Consider the following 18,996-nt stretch of genomic DNA (forward strand, 5'->3'; position numbering starts at 1 on the left):
CCTTTAAACCCATCATGACCCTTTAAACCCATCATGACCCTTTAAACCCATCATGGCCCTTTAAACCCATCATGACCCTTTAAACCCATCATGACCCTTTAAACCCATCATGGCCCTTTAAACCCATCATGACCCTTTAAACCCATCATGACCCTTTAAACCCATCATGACCCTTTAAACCCATCATGACCCTTTAAACCCATCATGACCCTTTAAACCCATCATGACCCTTTAAACCCATCATGACCCTTTAAACCCATCATGACCCTTTAAACCCATCATGACCCTTTAAACCCATCATGACCCTTTAAACCCATCATGACCCTTTAAACCCATCATGACCCTTTAAACCCATCATGACCCTTTAAACCCATCATGGGTAAATCTCTGCTCTGATGAAATCATTTCTTTCTGTTTTGTGTTCTAGAATCTAGAGTGAGGTCATGTGACCACTACATGTCCCAGAATCCTCCTCTTCAGGAGCTCACTTTAAACCTGAGACCACCCACAAACACACTTCTGAGTCTCACCACAGAGACCTGGACCCGGACCTGGACCTGGACCTGGACCCGGACCAGGACCAGGACCTGGACCAGGACCAGGACCCGGACCCGGACCCGGACCAGGACCAGGACCAGGACCTGGACCAGGACCTGGACCTGGTCCTGGACCCGGACCCGGACCCGGACCCGGACCAGGACCAGGACCCGGACCCGGACCCGGACCCGGACCCGGACCAGGACCAGGACCAGGACCAGGACCCGGACCCGGACCCGGACCAGGACCTGGACCTGGTCCTGGTCCTGGTCCTGGTCCAGGACCCGGACCCGGACCCGGACCAGGACCAGGACCGTCCCCACAGTGATGCATGGTGGAGGCAGCATCACTGTGGAGATGTTCTTCAGCAGGAAGAGGCTCAGACTTGAACTTCTCTTTGGGGTTTGAGGTTCTGCACAGGCTCAGAACCAGGTCTAAACCAGGTCTGAACCAGGTCTAAACCAGGTCTGAACCAGGTCTAAACCAGGTCTGAACCAGTTCTAAACCAGGACTAAACCAGGACTAAACCAGGACTAAACCAGGTCTAAACCAGGACTAAACCAGGTCTGAACCAGGACTAAACCAGGTCTGAACCAGGTCTAAACCAGGTCTGAACCAGGTCTAAACCAGGTCTGAACCAGGTCTAAACCAGGTCTGAACCAGGGCTAAACCAGGTCTGAACCAGGTCTAAACCAGGTCTGAACCAGGTCTAAACCAGGTCTGAACCAGGTCTAAACCAGGTCTGAACCAGGTCTAAACCAGGTCTGAACCAGGGCTAAACCAGGTCTAAACCAGGACTAAACCAGGTCTGAACCAGGGCTAAACCAGGGCTAAACCAGGTCTAAACCAGGTCTAAACCAGGTCTGAACCAGGTCTAAACCAGGTCTGAACCAGGGCTAAACCAGGGCTAAACCAGGACTAAACCAGGTCTAAACCAGGACTAAACCAGGGCTAAACCAGGACTAAACCAGGTCTAAACCAGGACTAAACCAGGTCTAAACCAGGTCTAAACCAGGACTAAACCAGGTCTAAACCAGGACTAAACCAGGACTAAACCAGGTCTAAACCAGGACTAAACCAGGTCTAAACCAGGTCTAAACCAGGACTAAACCAGGTCTAAACCAGGACTAAACCAGGTCTAAACCAGGATTAAACCAGGACTAAACCAGGTCTAAACCAGGACTAAACCAGGTCTAAACCAGGACTAAACCAGGTCTAAACCAGGTCTAAACCAGGACTAAACCAGGTCTAAACCAGGACTAAACCAGGTCTAAACCAGGATTAAACCAGGACTAAACCAGGTCTAAACCAGGACTAAACCAGGTCTAAACCAGGACTAAACCAGGTCTAAACCAGGTCTAAACCAGGACTAAACCAGGTCTAAACCAGGTCTAAACCAGGGCTAAACCAGGACTAAACCAGGTCTAAACCAGGACTAAACCAGGACTAAACCAGGTCTAAACCAGGACTAAACCAGGTCTAAACCAGGTCTAAACCAGGACTAAACCAGGTCTAAACCAGGATTAAACCAGGACTAAACCAGGTCTAAACCAGGACTAAACCAGGTCTGAACCAGGACTAAACCAGGTCTGAACCAGGTCTAAACCAGGTCTGAACCAGGTCTAAACCAGGTCTGAACCAGGTCTAAACCAGGTCTGAACCAGTTCTAAACCAGGACTAAACCAGGACTAAACCAGGACTAAACCAGGTCTAAACCAGGACTAAACCAGGTCTGAACCAGGACTAAACCAGGTCTGAACCAGGTCTAAACCAGGTCTGAACCAGGTCTAAACCAGGTCTGAACCAGTTCTAAACCAGGTCTGAACCAGGGCTAAACCAGGGCTAAACCAGGTCTGAACCAGGTCTAAACCAGGTCTGAACCAGGGCTAAACCAGGTCTAAACCAGGACTAAACCAGGTCTGAACCAGGGCTAAACCAGGGCTAAACCAGGTCTAAACCAGGGCTAAACCAGGACTAAACCAGGGCTAAACCAGGACTAAACCAGGGCTAAACCAGGACTAAACCAGGACTAAACCAGGACTAAACCAGGTCTAAACCAGGTCTAAACCAGGACTAAACCAGGTCTAAACCAGGACTAAACCAGGACTAAACCAGGTCTAAACCAGGACTAAACCAGGACTAAACCAGGTCTAAACCAGGACAAAACCAGGACTAAACCAGGTCTAAACCAGGACTAAACCAGGACTAAACCAGGTCTAAACCAGGACTAAACCAGGTCTAAACCAGGACTAAACCAGGTCTAAACCAGGACTAAACCAGGACTAAACCAGGTCTAAACCAGGACTAAACCAGGTCTAAACCAGGTCTGAACCAGGTCTAAACCAGGAATAAACCAGGTCTAAACCAGGTCTAAACCAGGACTAAACCAGGTCTAAACCAGGTCTAAACCAGGTCTAAACCAGGTCTGAACCAGGTCTAAACCAGGTCTAAACCAGGACTAAACCAGGTCTAAACCAGGTCTAAACCAGGGCTAAACCAGGTCTAAACCAGGGCTAAACCAGGACTAAACCAGGTCTAAACCAGGACTAAACCAGGACTAAACCAGGTCTAAACCAGGACTAAACCAGGTCTAAACCAGGTCTAAACCAGGACTAAACCAGGTCTAAACCAGGACTAAACCAGGTCTAAACCAGGACTAAACCAGGTCTAAACCAGGTCTAAACCAGGACTAAACCAGGTCTAAACCAGGACTAAACCAGGTCTAAACCAGGATTAAACCAGGACTAAACCAGGTCTAAACCAGGACTAAACCAGGTCTAAACCAGGACTAAACCAGGTCTAAACCAGGTCTAAACCAGGACTAAACCAGGTCTAAACCAGGTCTAAACCAGGGCTAAACCAGGACTAAACCAGGTCTAAACCAGGACTAAACCAGGTCTAAACCAGGACTAAACCAGGTCTAAACCAGGTCTAAACCAGGACTAAACCAGGTCTAAACCAGGACTAAACCAGGTCTAAACCAGGATTAAACCAGGACTAAACCAGGTCTAAACCAGGACTAAACCAGGTCTAAACCAGGACTAAACCAGGTCTAAACCAGGTCTAAACCAGGACTAAACCAGGTCTAAACCAGGTCTAAACCAGGGCTAAACCAGGACTAAACCAGGTCTAAACCAGGACTAAACCAGGACTAAACCAGGTCTAAACCAGGACTAAACCAGGTCTAAACCAGGACTAAACCAGGTCTAAACCAGGATTAAACCAGGACTAAACCAGGACTAAACCAGGTCTAAACCAGGACTAAACCAGGTCTAAACCAGGTCTAAACCAGGTCTAAACCAGGTCTAAACCAGGACTAAACCAGGTCTAAACCAGGTCTAAACCAGGGCTAAACTAGGACTAAACCAGGTCTAAACCAGGACTAAACCAGGACTAAACCAGGTCTAAACCAGGACTAAACCAGGTCTAAACCAGGTCTAAACCAGGACTAAACCAGGTCTAAACCAGGACTAAACCAGGTCTAAACCAGGTCTAAACCAGGACTAAACCAGGTCTAAACCAGGACTAAACCAGGTCTAAACCAGGACTAAACCAGGTCTAAACCAGGACTAAACCAGGACTAAACCAGGTCTAAACCAGGACTAAACCAGGTCTAAACCAGGTCTAAACCAGGACTAAACCAGGTCTAAACCAGGACTAAACCAGGTCTAAACCAGGATTAAACCAGGACTAAACCAGGTCTAAACCAGGTCTAAACCAGGACTAAACCAGGTCTAAACCAGGACTAAACCAGGTCTAAACCAGGTCTAAACCAGGACTAAACCAGGTCTAAACCAGGACTAAACCAGGTCTAAACCAGGACTAAACCAGGACTAAACCAGGTCTAAACCAGGACTAAACCAGGTCTAAACCAGGTCTGAACCAGGTCTAAACCAGGACTAAACCAGGTCTAAACCAGGTCTAAACCAGGACTAAACCAGGTCTAAACCAGGTCTAAACCAGGTCTGAACCAGGTCTAAACCAGGTCTAAACCAGGACTAAACCAGGTCTAAACCAGGTCTAAACCAGGGCTAAACCAGGTCTAAACCAGGGCTAAACCAGGACTAAACCAGGTCTAAACCAGGACTAAACCAGGACTAAACCAGGTCTAAACCAGGACTAAACCAGGTCTAAACCAGGTCTAAACCAGGACTAAACCAGGTCTAAACCAGGACTAAACCAGGTCTAAACCAGGATTAAACCAGGACTAAACCAGGTCCAAACCAGGACTAAACCAGGTCTAAACCAGGACTAAACCAGGTCTAAACCAGGTCTAAACCAGGACTAAACCAGGTCTAAAACAGGTCTAAACCAGGGCTAAACCAGGACTAAACCAGGTCTAAACCAGGACTAAACCAGGACTAAACCAGGTCTAAACCAGGACTAAACCAGGTCTAAACCAGGTCTAAACCAGGACTAAACCAGGTCTAAACCAGGACTAAACCAGGTCTAAACCAGGATTAAACCAGGACTAAACCAGGTCTAAACCAGGACTAAACCAGGTCTAAACCAGGACTAAACCAGGTCTAAACCAGGTCTAAACCAGGACTAAACCAGGTCTAAACCAGGTCTAAACCAGGGCTAAACCAGGACTAAACCAGGTCTAAACCAGGACTAAACCAGGTCTAAACCAGGACTAAACCAGGTCTAAACCAGGTCTAAACCAGGACTAAACCAGGTCTAAACCAGGACTAAACCAGGTCTAAACCAGGATTAAACCAGGACTAAACCAGGTCTAAACCAGGACTAAACCAGGTCTAAACCAGGTCTAAACCAGGACTAAACCAGGTCTAAACCAGGACTAAACCAGGTCTAAACCAGGATTAAACCAGGACTAAACCAGGTCTAAACCAGGACTAAACCAGGTCTAAACCAGGACTAAACCAGGTCTAAACCAGGTCTAAACCAGGACTAAACCAGGTCTAAACCAGGTCTAAACCAGGGCTAAACCAGGACTAAACCAGGTCTAAACCAGGACTAAACCAGGACTAAACCAGGTCTAAACCAGGACTAAACCAGGTCTAAACCAGGTCTAAACCAGGACTAAACCAGGTCTAAACCAGGATTAAACCAGGACTAAACCAGGTCTAAACCAGGACTAAACCAGGTCTAAACCAGGACTAAACCAGGTCTAAACCAGGTCTAAACCAGGACTAAACCAGGTCTAAACCAGGTCTAAACCAGGGCTAAACCAGGACTAAACCAGGTCTAAACCAGGACTAAACCAGGACTAAACCAGGATTAAACCAGGACTAAACCAGGTCTAAACCAGGACTAAACCAGGTCTAAACCAGGACTAAACCAGGTCTAAACCAGGACTAAACCAGGACTAAACCAGGTCTAAACCAGGACTAAACCAGGTCTAAACCAGGTCTAAACCAAGACTAAACCAGGTCTAAACCAGGACTAAACCAGGTCTAAACCAGGACTAGACCAGGTCTAAACCAGGTCTAAACCAGGACTAAACCAGGTCTAAACCAGGACTAAACCAGGTCTAAACCAGGATTAAACCAGGACTAAACCAGGTCTAAACCAGGACTAAACCAGGTCTAAACCAGGACTAAACCAGGTCTAAACCAGGTCTAAACCAGGACTAAACCAGGTCTAAACCAGGACTAAACCAGGTCTAAACCAGGATTAAACCAGGACTAAACCAGGTCTAAACCAGGACTAAACCAGGTCTAAACCAGGACTAAACCAGGTCTAAACCAGGTCTAAACCAGGTCTAAACCAGGGCTAAACCAGGACTAAACCAGGTATAAACCAGGACTAAACCAGGACTAAACCAGGTCCAAACCAGGATTAAACCAGGACTAAACCAGGTCTAAACCAGGTCTAAACCAGGACTAAACCAGGTCTAAACCAGGACTAAACCAGGTCTAAACCAGGATTAAACCAGGACTAAACCAGGTCTAAACCAGGACTAAACCAGGTCTAAACCAGGACTAAACCAGGTCTAAACCAGGACTAAACCAGGTCTAAACCAGGTCTAAACCAGGACTAAACCAGGTCTAAACCAGGTCTGAACCAGGGCTAAACCAGGTCTAAACCAGGACTAAACCAGGTCTGAACCAGGGCTAAACCAGGGCTAAACCAGGTCTAAACCAGGGCTAAACCAGGACTAAACCAGGTCTAAACCAGGACTAAACCAGGGCTAAACCAGGACTAAACCAGGTCTAAACCAGGACTAAACCAGGTCTAAACCAGGACTAAACCAGGTCTAAACCAGGTCTAAACCAGGACTAAACCAGGTCTAAACCAGGACTAAACCAGGACTAAAACAGGTCTAAACCAGGACTAAACCAGGTCTAAACCAGGTCTAAACCAGGACTAAACCAGGTCTAAACCAGGACTAAACCAGGTCTAAACCAGGATTAAACCAGGACTAAACCAGGTCTAAACCAGGACTAAACCAGGTCTAAACCAGGACTAAACCAGGTCTAAACCAGGTCTAAACCAGGACTAAACCAGGTCTAAACCAGGACTAAACCAGGTCTAAACCAGGATTAAACCAGGACTAAACCAGGTCTAAACCAGGACTAAACCAGGTCTAAACCAGGACTAAACCAGGTCTAAACCAGGTCTAAACCAGGACTAAACCAGGTCTAAACCAGGTCTAAACCAGGACTAAACCAGGTCTAAACCAGGATTAAACCAGGACTAAACCAGGTCTAAACCAGGACTAAACCAGGTCTGAACCAGGACTAAACCAGGTCTGAACCAGGTCTAAACCAGGTCTGAACCAGGTCTAAACCAGGTCTGAACCAGGTCTAAACCAGGTCTGAACCAGTTCTAAACCAGGTCTGAACCAGGGCTAAACCAGGTCTAAACCAGGACTAAACCAGGTCTGAACCAGGGCTAAACCAGGGCTAAACCAGGTCTAAACCAGGGCTAAACCAGGACTAAACCAGGGCTAAACCAGGACTAAACCAGGGCTAAACCAGGACTAAACCAGGTCTAAACCAGGACTAAACCAGGACTAAACCAGGTCTAAACCAGGTCTAAACCAGGACTAAACCAGGTCTAAACCAGGACTAAACCAGGACTAAACCAGGTCTAAACCAGGACTAAACCAGGACTAAACCAGGTCTAAACCAGGACAAAACCAGGACTAAACCAGGTCTAAACCAGGACTAAACCAGGACTAAACCAGGTCTAAACCAGGACTAAACCAGGTCTAAACCAGGACTAAACCAGGTCTAAACCAGGACTAAACCAGGACTAAACCAGGTCTAAACCAGGACTAAACCAGGTCTAAACCAGGTCTGAACCAGGTCTAAACCAGGAATAAACCAGGTCTAAACCAGGTCTAAACCAGGACTAAACCAGGTCTAAACCAGGTCTAAACCAGGTCTGAACCAGGTCTGAACCAGGTCTAAACCAGGTCTAAACCAGGACTAAACCAGGTCTAAACCAGGTCTAAACCAGGGCTAAACCAGGTCTAAACCAGGGCTAAACCAGGACTAAACCAGGTCTAAACCAGGACTAAACCAGGACTAAACCAGGTCTAAACCAGGACTAAACCAGGTCTAAACCAGGTCTAAACCAGGACTAAACCAGGTCTAAACCAGGACTAAACCAGGTCTAAACCAGGACTAAACCAGGTCTAAACCAGGTCTAAACCAGGACTAAACCAGGTCTAAACCAGGACTAAACCAGGATTAAACCAGGACTAAACCAGGTCTAAACCAGGTCTAAACCAGGACTAAACCAGGACTAAACCAGGTCTAAACCAGGACTAAACCAGGTCTAAACCAGGACTAAACCAGGTCTAAACCAGGTCTAAACCAGGACTAAACCAGGTCTAAACCAGGATTAAACCAGGACTAAACCAGGTCTAAACCAGGACTAAACCAGGTCTAAACCAGGACTAAACCAGGTCTAAACCAGGTCTAAACCAGGACTAAACCAGGTCTAAACCAGGTCTAAACCAGGGCTAAACCAGGACTAAACCAGGTCTAAACCAGGACTAAACCAGGACTAAACCAGGTCTAAACCAGGACTAAACCAGGTCTAAACCAGGTCTAAACCAGGACTAAACCAGGTCTAAACCAGGACTAAACCAGGTCTAAACCAGGATTAAACCAGGACTAAACCAGGTCTAAACCAGGACTAAACCAGGTCTAAACCAGGACTAAACCAGGTCTAAACCAGGTCTAAACCAGGACTAAACCAGGTCTAAACCAGGTCTAAACCAGGGCTAAACCAGGACTAAACCAGGTCTAAACCAGGACTAAACCAGGACTAAACCAGGTCTAAACCAGGACTAAACCAGGTCTAAACCAGGTCTAAACCAGGACTAAACCAGGTCTAAACCAGGACTAAACCAGGTCTAAACCAGGATTAAACCAGGACTAAACCAGGACTAAACCAGGTCTAAACCAGGACTAAACCAGGTCTAAACCAGGTCTAAACCAGGTCTAAACCAGGTCTAAACCAGGACTAAACCAGGTCTAAACCAGGTCTAAACCAGGGCTAAACCAGGACTAAACCAGGTCTAAACCAGGACTAAACCAGGACTAAACCAGGTCTAAACCAGGACTAAACCAGGTCTAAACCAGGTCTAAACCAGGACTAAACCAGGTCTAAACCAGGACTAAACCAGGTCTAAACCAGGTCTAAACCAGGACTAAACCAGGTCTAAACCAGGACTAAACCAGGTCTAAACCAGGACTAAACCAGGACTAAACCAGGTCTAAACCAGGACTAAACCAGGTCTAAACCAGGTCTAAACCAGGACTAAACCAGGTCTAAACCAGGACTAAACCAGGTCTAAACCAGGATTAAACCAGGACTAAACCAGGTCTAAACCAGGTCTAAACCAGGACTAAACCAGGTCTAAACCAGGACTAAACCAGGTCTAAACCAGGTCTAAACCAGGACTAAACCAGGTCTAAACCAGGACTAAACCAGGTCTAAACCAGGACTAAACCAGGACTAAACCAGGTCTAAACCAGGACTAAACCAGGTCTAAACCAGGTCTGAACCAGGTCTAAACCAGGACTAAACCAGGTCTAAACCAGGTCTAAACCAGGACTAAACCAGGTCTAAACCAGGTCTAAACCAGGTCTGAACCAGGTCTAAACCAGGTCTAAACCAGGACTAAACCAGGTCTAAACCAGGTCTAAACCAGGGCTAAACCAGGTCTAAACCAGGGCTAAACCAGGACTAAACCAGGTCTAAACCAGGACTAAACCAGGACTAAACCAGGTCTAAACCAGGACTAAACCAGGTCTAAACCAGGTCTAAACCAGGACTAAACCAGGTCTAAACCAGGACTAAACCAGGTCTAAACCAGGATTAAACCAGGACTAAACCAGGTCCAAACCAGGACTAAACCAGGTCTAAACCAGGACTAAACCAGGTCTAAACCAGGTCTAAACCAGGACTAAACCAGGTCTAAAACAGGTCTAAACCAGGGCTAAACCAGGACTAAACCAGGTCTAAACCAGGACTAAACCAGGACTAAACCAGGTCTAAACCAGGACTAAACCAGGTCTAAACCAGGTCTAAACCAGGACTAAACCAGGTCTAAACCAGGACTAAACCAGGTCTAAACCAGGATTAAACCAGGACTAAACCAGGTCTAAACCAGGACTAAACCAGGTCTAAACCAGGACTAAACCAGGTCTAAACCAGGTCTAAACCAGGACTAAACCAGGTCTAAACCAGGTCTAAACCAGGCTAAACCAGGACTAAACCAGGTCTAAACCAGGACTAAACCAGGTCTAAACCAGGACTAAACCAGGTCTAAACCAGGACTAAACCAGGTCTAAACCAGGACTAAACCAGGTCTAAACCAGGATTAAACCAGGACTAAACCAGGTCTAAACCAGGACTAAACCAGGTCTAAACCAGGTCTAAACCAGGACTAAACCAGGTCTAAACCAGGACTAAACCAGGTCTAAACCAGGATTAAACCAGGACTAAACCAGGTCTAAACCAGGACTAAACCAGGTCTAAACCAGGTCTAAACCAGGACTAAACCAGGTCTAAACCAGGTCTAAACCAGGGCTAAACCAGGACTAAACCAGGTCTAAACCAGGACTAAACCAGGACTAAACCAGGTCTAAACCAGGACTAAACCAGGTCTAAACCAGGTCTAAACCAGGACTAAACCAGGTCTAAACCAGGATTAAACCAGGACTAAACCAGGTCTAAACCAGGACTAAACCAGGTCTAAACCAGGTCTAAACCAGGTCTAAACCAGGACTAAACCAGGTCTAAACCAGGTCTAAACCAGGGCTAAACCAGGACTAAACCAGGTCTAAACCAGGACTAAACCAGGACTAAACCAGGATTAAACCAGGACTAAACCAGGTCTAAACCAGGACTAAACCAGGTCTAAACCAGGACTAAACCAGGTCTAAACCAGGACTAAACCAGGACTAAACCAGGTCTAAACCAGGACTAAACCAGGTCTAAACCAGGTCTAAACCAGGACTAAACCAGGTCTAAACCAGGACTAAACCAGGTCTAAACCAGGTCTAAACCAGGGCTAAACCAGGACTAAACCAGGTCTAAACCAGGACTAAACCAGGACTAAACCAGGTCTAAACCAGGACTAGACCAGGTCTAAACCAGGTCTAAACCAGGACTAAACCAGGTCTAAACCAGGACTAAACCAGGTCTAAACCAGGATTAAACCAGGACTAAACCAGGTCTAAACCAGGACTAAACCAGGTCTAAACCAGGACTAAACCAGGTCTAAACCAGGTCTAAACCAGGACTAAACCAGGTCTAAACCAGGACTAAACCAGGTCTAAACCAGGATTAAACCAGGACTAAACCAGGTCTAAACCAGGACTAAACCAGGTCTAAACCAGGACTAAACCAGGTCTAAACCAGGTCTAAACCAGGGCTAAACCAGGACTAAACCAGGTATAAACCAGGACTAAACCAGGACTAAACCAGGTCCAAACCAGGATTAAACCAGGACTAAACCAGGTCTAAACCAGGTCTAAACCAGGACTAAACCAGGTCTAAACCAGGACTAAACCAGGTCTAAACCAGGATTAAACCAGGACTAAACCAGGTCTAAACCAGGACTAAACCAGGTCTAAACCAGGACTAAACCAGGTCTAAACCAGGACTAAACCAGGTCTAAACCAGGTCTAAACCAGGACTAAACCAGGTCTAAACCAGGTCTGAACCAGGGCTAAACCAGGTCTAAACCAGGACTAAACCAGGTCTGAACCAGGGCTAAACCAGGGCTAAACCAGGTCTAAACCAGGGCTAAACCAGGACTAAACCAGGTCTAAACCAGGACTAAACCAGGGCTAAACCAGGACTAAACCAGGTCTAAACCAGGACTAAACCAGGTCTAAACCAGGACTAAACCAGGTCTAAACCAGGTCTAAACCAGGACTAAACCAGGTCTAAACCAGGACTAAACCAGGACTAAAACAGGTCTAAACCAGGACTAAACCAGGTCTAAACCAGGTCTAAACCAGGACTAAACCAGGTCTAAACCAGGACTAAACCAGGTCTAAACCAGGATTAAACCAGGACTAAACCAGGTCTAAACCAGGACTAAACCAGGTCTAAACCAGGACTAAACCAGGTCTAAACCAGGTCTAAACCAGGACTAAACCAGGTCTAAACCAGGACTAAACCAGGTCTAAACCAGGATTAAACCAGGACTAAACCAGGTCTAAACCAGGACTAAACCAGGTCTAAACCAGGACTAAACCAGGTCTAAACCAGGTCTAAACCAGGACTAAACCAGGTCTAAACCAGGTCTAAACCAGGACTAAACCAGGTCTAAACCAGGATTAAACCAGGACTAAACCAGGTCTAAACCAGGACTAAACCAGGTCTGAACAGGACTAAACCAGGTCTGAACCAGGTCTAAACCAGGTCTGAACCAGGTCTAAACCAGGTCTGAACCAGGTCTAAACCAGGTCTGAACCAGTTCTAAACCAGGTCTGAACCAGGGCTAAACCAGGTCTAAACCAGGACTAAACCAGGTCTGAACCAGGGCTAAACCAGGGCTAAACCAGGTCTAAACCAGGGCTAAACCAGGACTAAACCAGGGCTAAACCAGGACTAAACCAGGGCTAAACCAGGACTAAACCAGGTCTAAACCAGGACTAAACCAGGACTAAACCAGGTCTAAACCAGGTCTGAACCAGGACTAAACCAGGTCTAAACCAGGACTAAACCAGGACTAAACCAGGTCTAAACCAGGACTAAACCAGGACTAAACCAGGTCTAAACCAGGACAAAACCAGGACTAAACCAGGTCTAAACCAGGACTAAACCAGGACTAAACCAGGTCTAAACCAGGACTAAACCAGGTCTAAACCAGGACTAAACCAGGTCTAAACCAGGACTAAACCAGGACTAAACCAGGTCTAAACCAGGACTAAACCAGGTCTAAACCAGGTCTGAACCAGGTCTAAACCAGGAATAAACCAGGTCTAAACCAGGTCTAAACCAGGACTAAACCAGGTCTAAACCAGGTCTAAACCAGGTCTGAACCAGGTCTGAACCAGGTCTAAACCAGGTCTAAACCAGGACTAAACCAGGTCTAAACCAGGTCTAAACCAGGGCTAAACCAGGTCTAAACCAGGGCTAAACCAGGACTAAACCAGGTCTAAACCAGGACTAAACCAGGACTAAACCAGGTCTAAACCAGGACTAAACCAGGTCTAAACCAGGTCTAAACCAGGACTAAACCAGGTCTAAACCAGGACTAAACCAGGTCTAAACCAGGACTAAACCAGGTCTAAACCAGGTCTAAACCAGGACTAAACCAGGTCTAAACCAGGACTAAACCAGGATTAAACCAGGACTAAACCAGGTCTAAACCAGGTCTAAACCAGGACTAAACCAGGACTAAACCAGGTCTAAACCAGGACTAAACCAGGTCTAAACCAGGACTAAACCAGGTCTAAACCAGGTCTAAACCAGGACTAAACCAGGTCTAAACCAGGATTAAACCAGGACTAAACCAGGTCTAAACCAGGACTAAACCAGGTCTAAACCAGGACTAAACCAGGTCTAAACCAGGTCTAAACCAGGACTAAACCAGGTCTAAACCAGGTCTAAACCAGGGCTAAACCAGGACTAAACCAGGTCTAAACCAGGACTAAACCAGGACTAAACCAGGTCTAAACCAGGACTAAACCAGGTCTAAACCAGGTCTAAACCAGGACTAAACCAGGTCTAAACCAGGACTAAACCAGGTCTAAACCAGGATTAAACCAGGACTAAACCAGGTCTAAACCAGGACTAAACCAGGTCTAAACCAGGACTAAACCAGGTCTAAACCAGGACTAAACCAGGTCTAAACCAGGTCTAAACCAGGGCTAAACCAGGACTAAACCAGGTCTAAACCAGGACTAAACCAGGACTAAACCAGGTCTAAACCAGGACTAAACCAGGTCTAAACCAGGTCTAAACCAGGACTAAACCAGGTCTAAACCAGGACTAAACCAGGTCTAAACCAGGATTAAACCAGGACTAAACCAGGACTAAACCAGGTCTAAACCAGGACTAAACCAGGTCTAAACCAGGTCTAAACCAGGTCTAAACCAGGTCTAAACCAGGACTAAACCAGGTCTAAACCAGGTCTAAACCAGGGCTAAACCAGGACTAAACCAGGTCTAAACCAGGACTAAACCAGGACTAAACCAGGTCTAAACCAGGACTAAACCAGGTCTAAACCAGGTCTAAACCAGGACTAAACCAGGTCTAAACCAGGACTAAACCAGGTCTAAACCAGGTCTAAACCAGGACTAAACCAGGTCTAAACCAGGACTAAACCAGGTCTAAACCAGGACTAAACCAGGACTAAACCAGGTCTAAACCAGGACTAAACCAGGTCTAAACCAGGTCTAAACCAGGACTAAACCAGGTCTAAACCAGGACTAAACCAGGTCTAAACCAGGATTAAACCAGGACTAAACCAGGTCTAAACCAGGTCTAAACCAGGACTAAACCAGGTCTAAACCAGGACTAAACCAGGTCTAAACCAGGTCTAAACCAGGACTAAACCAGGTCTAAACCAGGACTAAACCAGGTCTAAACCAGGACTAAACCAGGACTAAACCAGGTCTAAACCAGGACTAAACCAGGTCTAAACCAGGTCTGAACCAGGTCTAAACCAGGTCTAAACCAGGACTAAACCAGGTCTAAACCAGGTCTAAACCAGGTCTGAACCAGGTCTAAACCAGGTCTAAACCAGGACTAAACCAGGTCTAAACCAGGTCTAAACCAGGGCTAAACCAGGTCTAAACCAGGGCTAAACCAGGACTAAACCAGGTCTAAACCAGGACTAAACCAGGACTAAACCAGGTCTAAACCAGGACTAAACCAGGTCTAAACCAGGTCTAAACCAGGACTAAACCAGGTCTAAACCAGGACTAAACCAGGTCTAAACCAGGATTAAACCAGGACTAAACCAGGTCCAAACCAGGACTAAACCAGGTCTAAACCAGGACTAAACCAGGTCTAAACCAGGTCTAAACCAGGACTAAACCAGGTCTAAAACAGGTCTAAACCAGGGCTAAACCAGGACTAAACCAGGTCTAAACCAGGACTAAACCAGGACTAAACCAGGTCTAAACCAGGACTAAACCAGGTCTAAACCAGGTCTAAACCAGGACTAAACCAGGTCTAAACCAGGACTAAACCAGGTCTAAACCAGGATTAAACCAGGACTAAACCAGGTCTAAACCAGGACTAAACCAGGTCTAAACCAGGACTAAACCAGGTCTAAACCAGGTCTAAACCAGGACTAAACCAGGTCTAAACCAGGTCTAAACCAGGGCTAAACCAGGACTAAACCAGGTCTAAACCAGGACTAAACCAGGTCTAAACCAGGACTAAACCAGGTCTAAACCAGGACTAAACCAGGTCTAAACCAGGACTAAACCAGGTCTAAACCAGGATTAAACCAGGACTAAACCAGGTCTAAACCAGGACTAAACCAGGTCTAAACCAGGTCTAAACCAGGACTAAACCAGGTCTAAACCAGGACTAAACCAGGTCTAAACCAGGATTAAACCAGGACTAAACCAGGTCTAAACCAGGACTAAACCAGGTCTAAACCAGGTCTAAACCAGGACTAAACCAGGTCTAAACCAGGTCTAAACCAGGACTAAACCAGGACTAAACCAGGACTAAACCAGGTCTAAACCAGGACTAAACCAGGTCTAAACCAGGTCTAAACCAGGACTAAACCAGGTCTAAACCAGGATTAAACCAGGACTAAACCAGGTCTAAACCAGGACTAAACCAGGTCTAAACCAGGTCTAAACCAGGTCTAAACCAGGACTAAACCAGGTCTAAACCAGGTCTAAACCAGGGCTAAACCAGGACTAAACCAGGTCTAAACCAGGACTAAACCAGGACTAAACCAGGATTAAACCAGGACTAAACCAGGTCTAAACCAGGACTAAACCAGGTCTAAACCAGGACTAAACCAGGTCTAAACCAGGACTAAACCAGGACTAAACCAGGTCTAAACCAGGACTAAACCAGGTCTAAACCAGGTCTAAACCAGGACTAAACCAGGTCTAAACCAGGACTAAACCAGGTCTAAACCAGGTCTAAACCAGGGCTAAACCAGGACTAAACCAGGTCTAAACCAGGACTAAACCAGGACTAAACCAGGTCTAAACCAGGACTAGACCAGGTCTAAACCAGGTCTAAACCAGGACTAAACCAGGTCTAAACCAGGACTAAACCAGGTCTAAACCAGGATTAAACCAGGACTAAACCAGGTCTAAACCAGGACTAAACCAGGTCTAAACCAGGACTAAACCAGGTCTAAACCAGGTCTAAACCAGGACTAAACCAGGTCTAAACCAGGACTAAACCAGGTCTAAACCAGGATTAAACCAGGACTAAACCAGGTCTAAACCAGGACTAAACCAGGTCTAAACCAGGACTAAACCAGGTCTAAACCAGGTCTAAACCAGGTCTAAACCAGGGCTAAACCAGGACTAAACCAGGTATAAACCAGGACTAAACCAGGACTAAACCAGGTCCAAACCAGGATTAAACCAGGACTAAACCAGGTCTAAACCAGGTCTAAACCAGGACTAAACCAGGTCTAAACCAGGACTAAACCAGGTCTAAACCAGGATTAAACCAGGACTAAACCAGGTCTAAACCAGGACTAAACCAGGTCTAAACCAGGACTAAACCAGGTCTAAACCAGGACTAAACCAGGTCTAAACCAGGTCTAAACCAGGTCTAAACCAGGGCTAAACCAGGACTAAACCAGGTATAAACCAGGACTAAACCAGGTCTAAACCAGGTCTAAACCAGGACTAAACCAGGTCTAAACCAGGACTAAACCAGGTCTAAACCAGGATTAAACCAGGACTAAACCAGGTCTAAACCAGGACTAAACCAGGTCTAAACCAGGACTAAACCAGGTCTAAACCAGGTCTAAACCAGGACTAAACCAGGTCTAAACCAGGTCTAAACCAGGGCTAAACCAGGACTAAACCAGGTCTAAACCAGGACTAAACCAGGACTAAACCAGGTCTAAACCAGGACTAAACCAGGTCTAAACCAGGTCTAAACCAGGACTAAACCAGGTCTAAACCAGGACTAAACCAGGTCTAAACCAGGATTAAACCAGGACTAAACCAGGTCTAAACCAGGACTAAACCAGGTCTAAACCAGGACTAAACCAGGTCTAAACCAGGTCTAAACCAGGACTAAACCAGGTCTAAACCAGGTCTAAACCAGGGCTAAACCAGGACTAAACCAGGTCTAAACCAGGACTAAACCAGGACTAAACCAGGTCTAAACCAGGACTAAACCAGGTCTAAACCAGGTCTAAACCAGGACTAAACCAGGTCTAAACCAGGACTAAACCAGGTCTAAACCAGGATTAAACCAGGTCTAAACCAGGACTAAACCAGGTCTAAACCAGGTCTAAACCAGGTCTAAACCAGGTCTAAACCAGGACTAAACCAGGTCTAAACCAGGTCTAAACCAGGGCTAAACCAGGACTAAACCAGGTCTAAACCAGGACTAAACCAGGACTAAACCAGGTCTAAACCAGGACTAAACCAGGTCTAAACCAGGTCTAAACCAGGACTAAACCAGGTCTAAACCAGGTCTAAACCAGGACTAAACCAGGTCTAAACCAGGACTAAACCAGGTCTAAACCAGGACTAAACCAGGACTAAACCAGGTCTAAACCAGGTCTAAACCAGGACTAAACCAGGTCTAAACCAGGACTAAACCAGGTCTAAACCAGGATTAAACCAGGACTAAACCAGGTCTAAACCAGGTCCAAACCAGGATTAAACCAGGACTAAACCAGGTCTAAACCAGGACTAAACCAGGTCTAAACCAGGTCTAAACCAGGACTAAACCAGGTCTAAACCAGGACTAAACCAGGGCTAAACCAGGACTAAACCAGGTCTAAACCAGGACTAAACCAGGTCTAAACCAGGGCTAAACCAGGACTAAACCAGGTCTAAACCAGGACTAAACCAGGACTAAACCAGGTCTAAACCAGGACTAAACCAGGTCTAAACCAGGTCTAAACCAGGACTAAACCAGGTCTAAACCAGGACTAAACCAGGTCTAAACCAGGATTAAACCAGGACTAAACCAGGTCTAAACCAGGACTAAACCAGGTCTAAACCAGGTCTAAACCAGGTCTAAACCAGGACTAAACCAGGTCTAAACCAGGTCTAAACCAGGGCTAAACCAGGACTAAACCAGGTCTAAACCAGGACTAAACCAGGACTAAACCAGGTCTAAACCAGGACTAAACCAGGTCCAAACCAGGTCTAAACCAGGACTAAACCAGGTCTAAACCAGGACTAAACCAGGTCTAAACCAGGTCTAAACCAGGACTAAACCAGGTCTAAACCAGGACTAAACCAGGTCTAAACCAGGACTAAACCAGGACTAAACCAGGTCTAAACCAGGTCTAAACCAGGTCTAAACCAGGACTAAACCAGGTCTAAGCCAGGACTAAACCAGGTCTAAACCAGGATTAAACCAGGACTAAACCAGGTCTAAACCAGGTTCAAACCAGGTCTAAACCAGGACTAAACCAGGTCTAAACCAGGACTAAACCAGGACTAAACCAGGTCTAAACCAGGATTAAACCAGGACTAAACCAGGTCTAAACCAGGACTAAACCAGGTCTAAACCAGGTCTAAACCAGGACTAAACCAGGACTAAACCAGGTCTAAACCAGGACTAAACCAGGTCTAAACCAGGTCTAAACCAGGACTAAACCAGGTCTAAACCAGGATTAAACCAGGACTAAACCAGGTCTAAACCAGGTCCAAACCAGGTCTAAACCAGGACTAAACCAGGTCTAAACCAGGACTAAACCAGGACTAAACCAGGTCTAAACCAGGATTAAACCAGGACTAAACCAGGTCTAAACCAGGACTAAACCAGGTCTAAACCAGGTCTAAACCAGGACTAAACCAGGTCTAAACCAGGACTAAACCAGGTCTAAACCAG

At 46.3% G+C, this 18,996-nt stretch overlaps 1 protein-coding gene across 1 annotated transcript in view; it reads right to left on the reverse strand.

Moving 5' to 3' along the window:
* Positions 1–18,996, reverse strand: part of strn (striatin, calmodulin binding protein) — a 94,482-nt gene that overhangs the window by 74,723 nt on the left and 763 nt on the right. The window lies entirely within an intron of this gene.

The sequence above is a fragment of the Eucyclogobius newberryi genome, unplaced genomic scaffold (assembly GCF_026437365.1).
Source record: "Eucyclogobius newberryi isolate DKJ021-1_F unplaced genomic scaffold, fEucNew1.0.hap1 SCAF_4, whole genome shotgun sequence".
In the NCBI taxonomy this organism is placed as follows: Eukaryota; Metazoa; Chordata; class Actinopteri; order Gobiiformes; family Gobiidae; genus Eucyclogobius; species Eucyclogobius newberryi.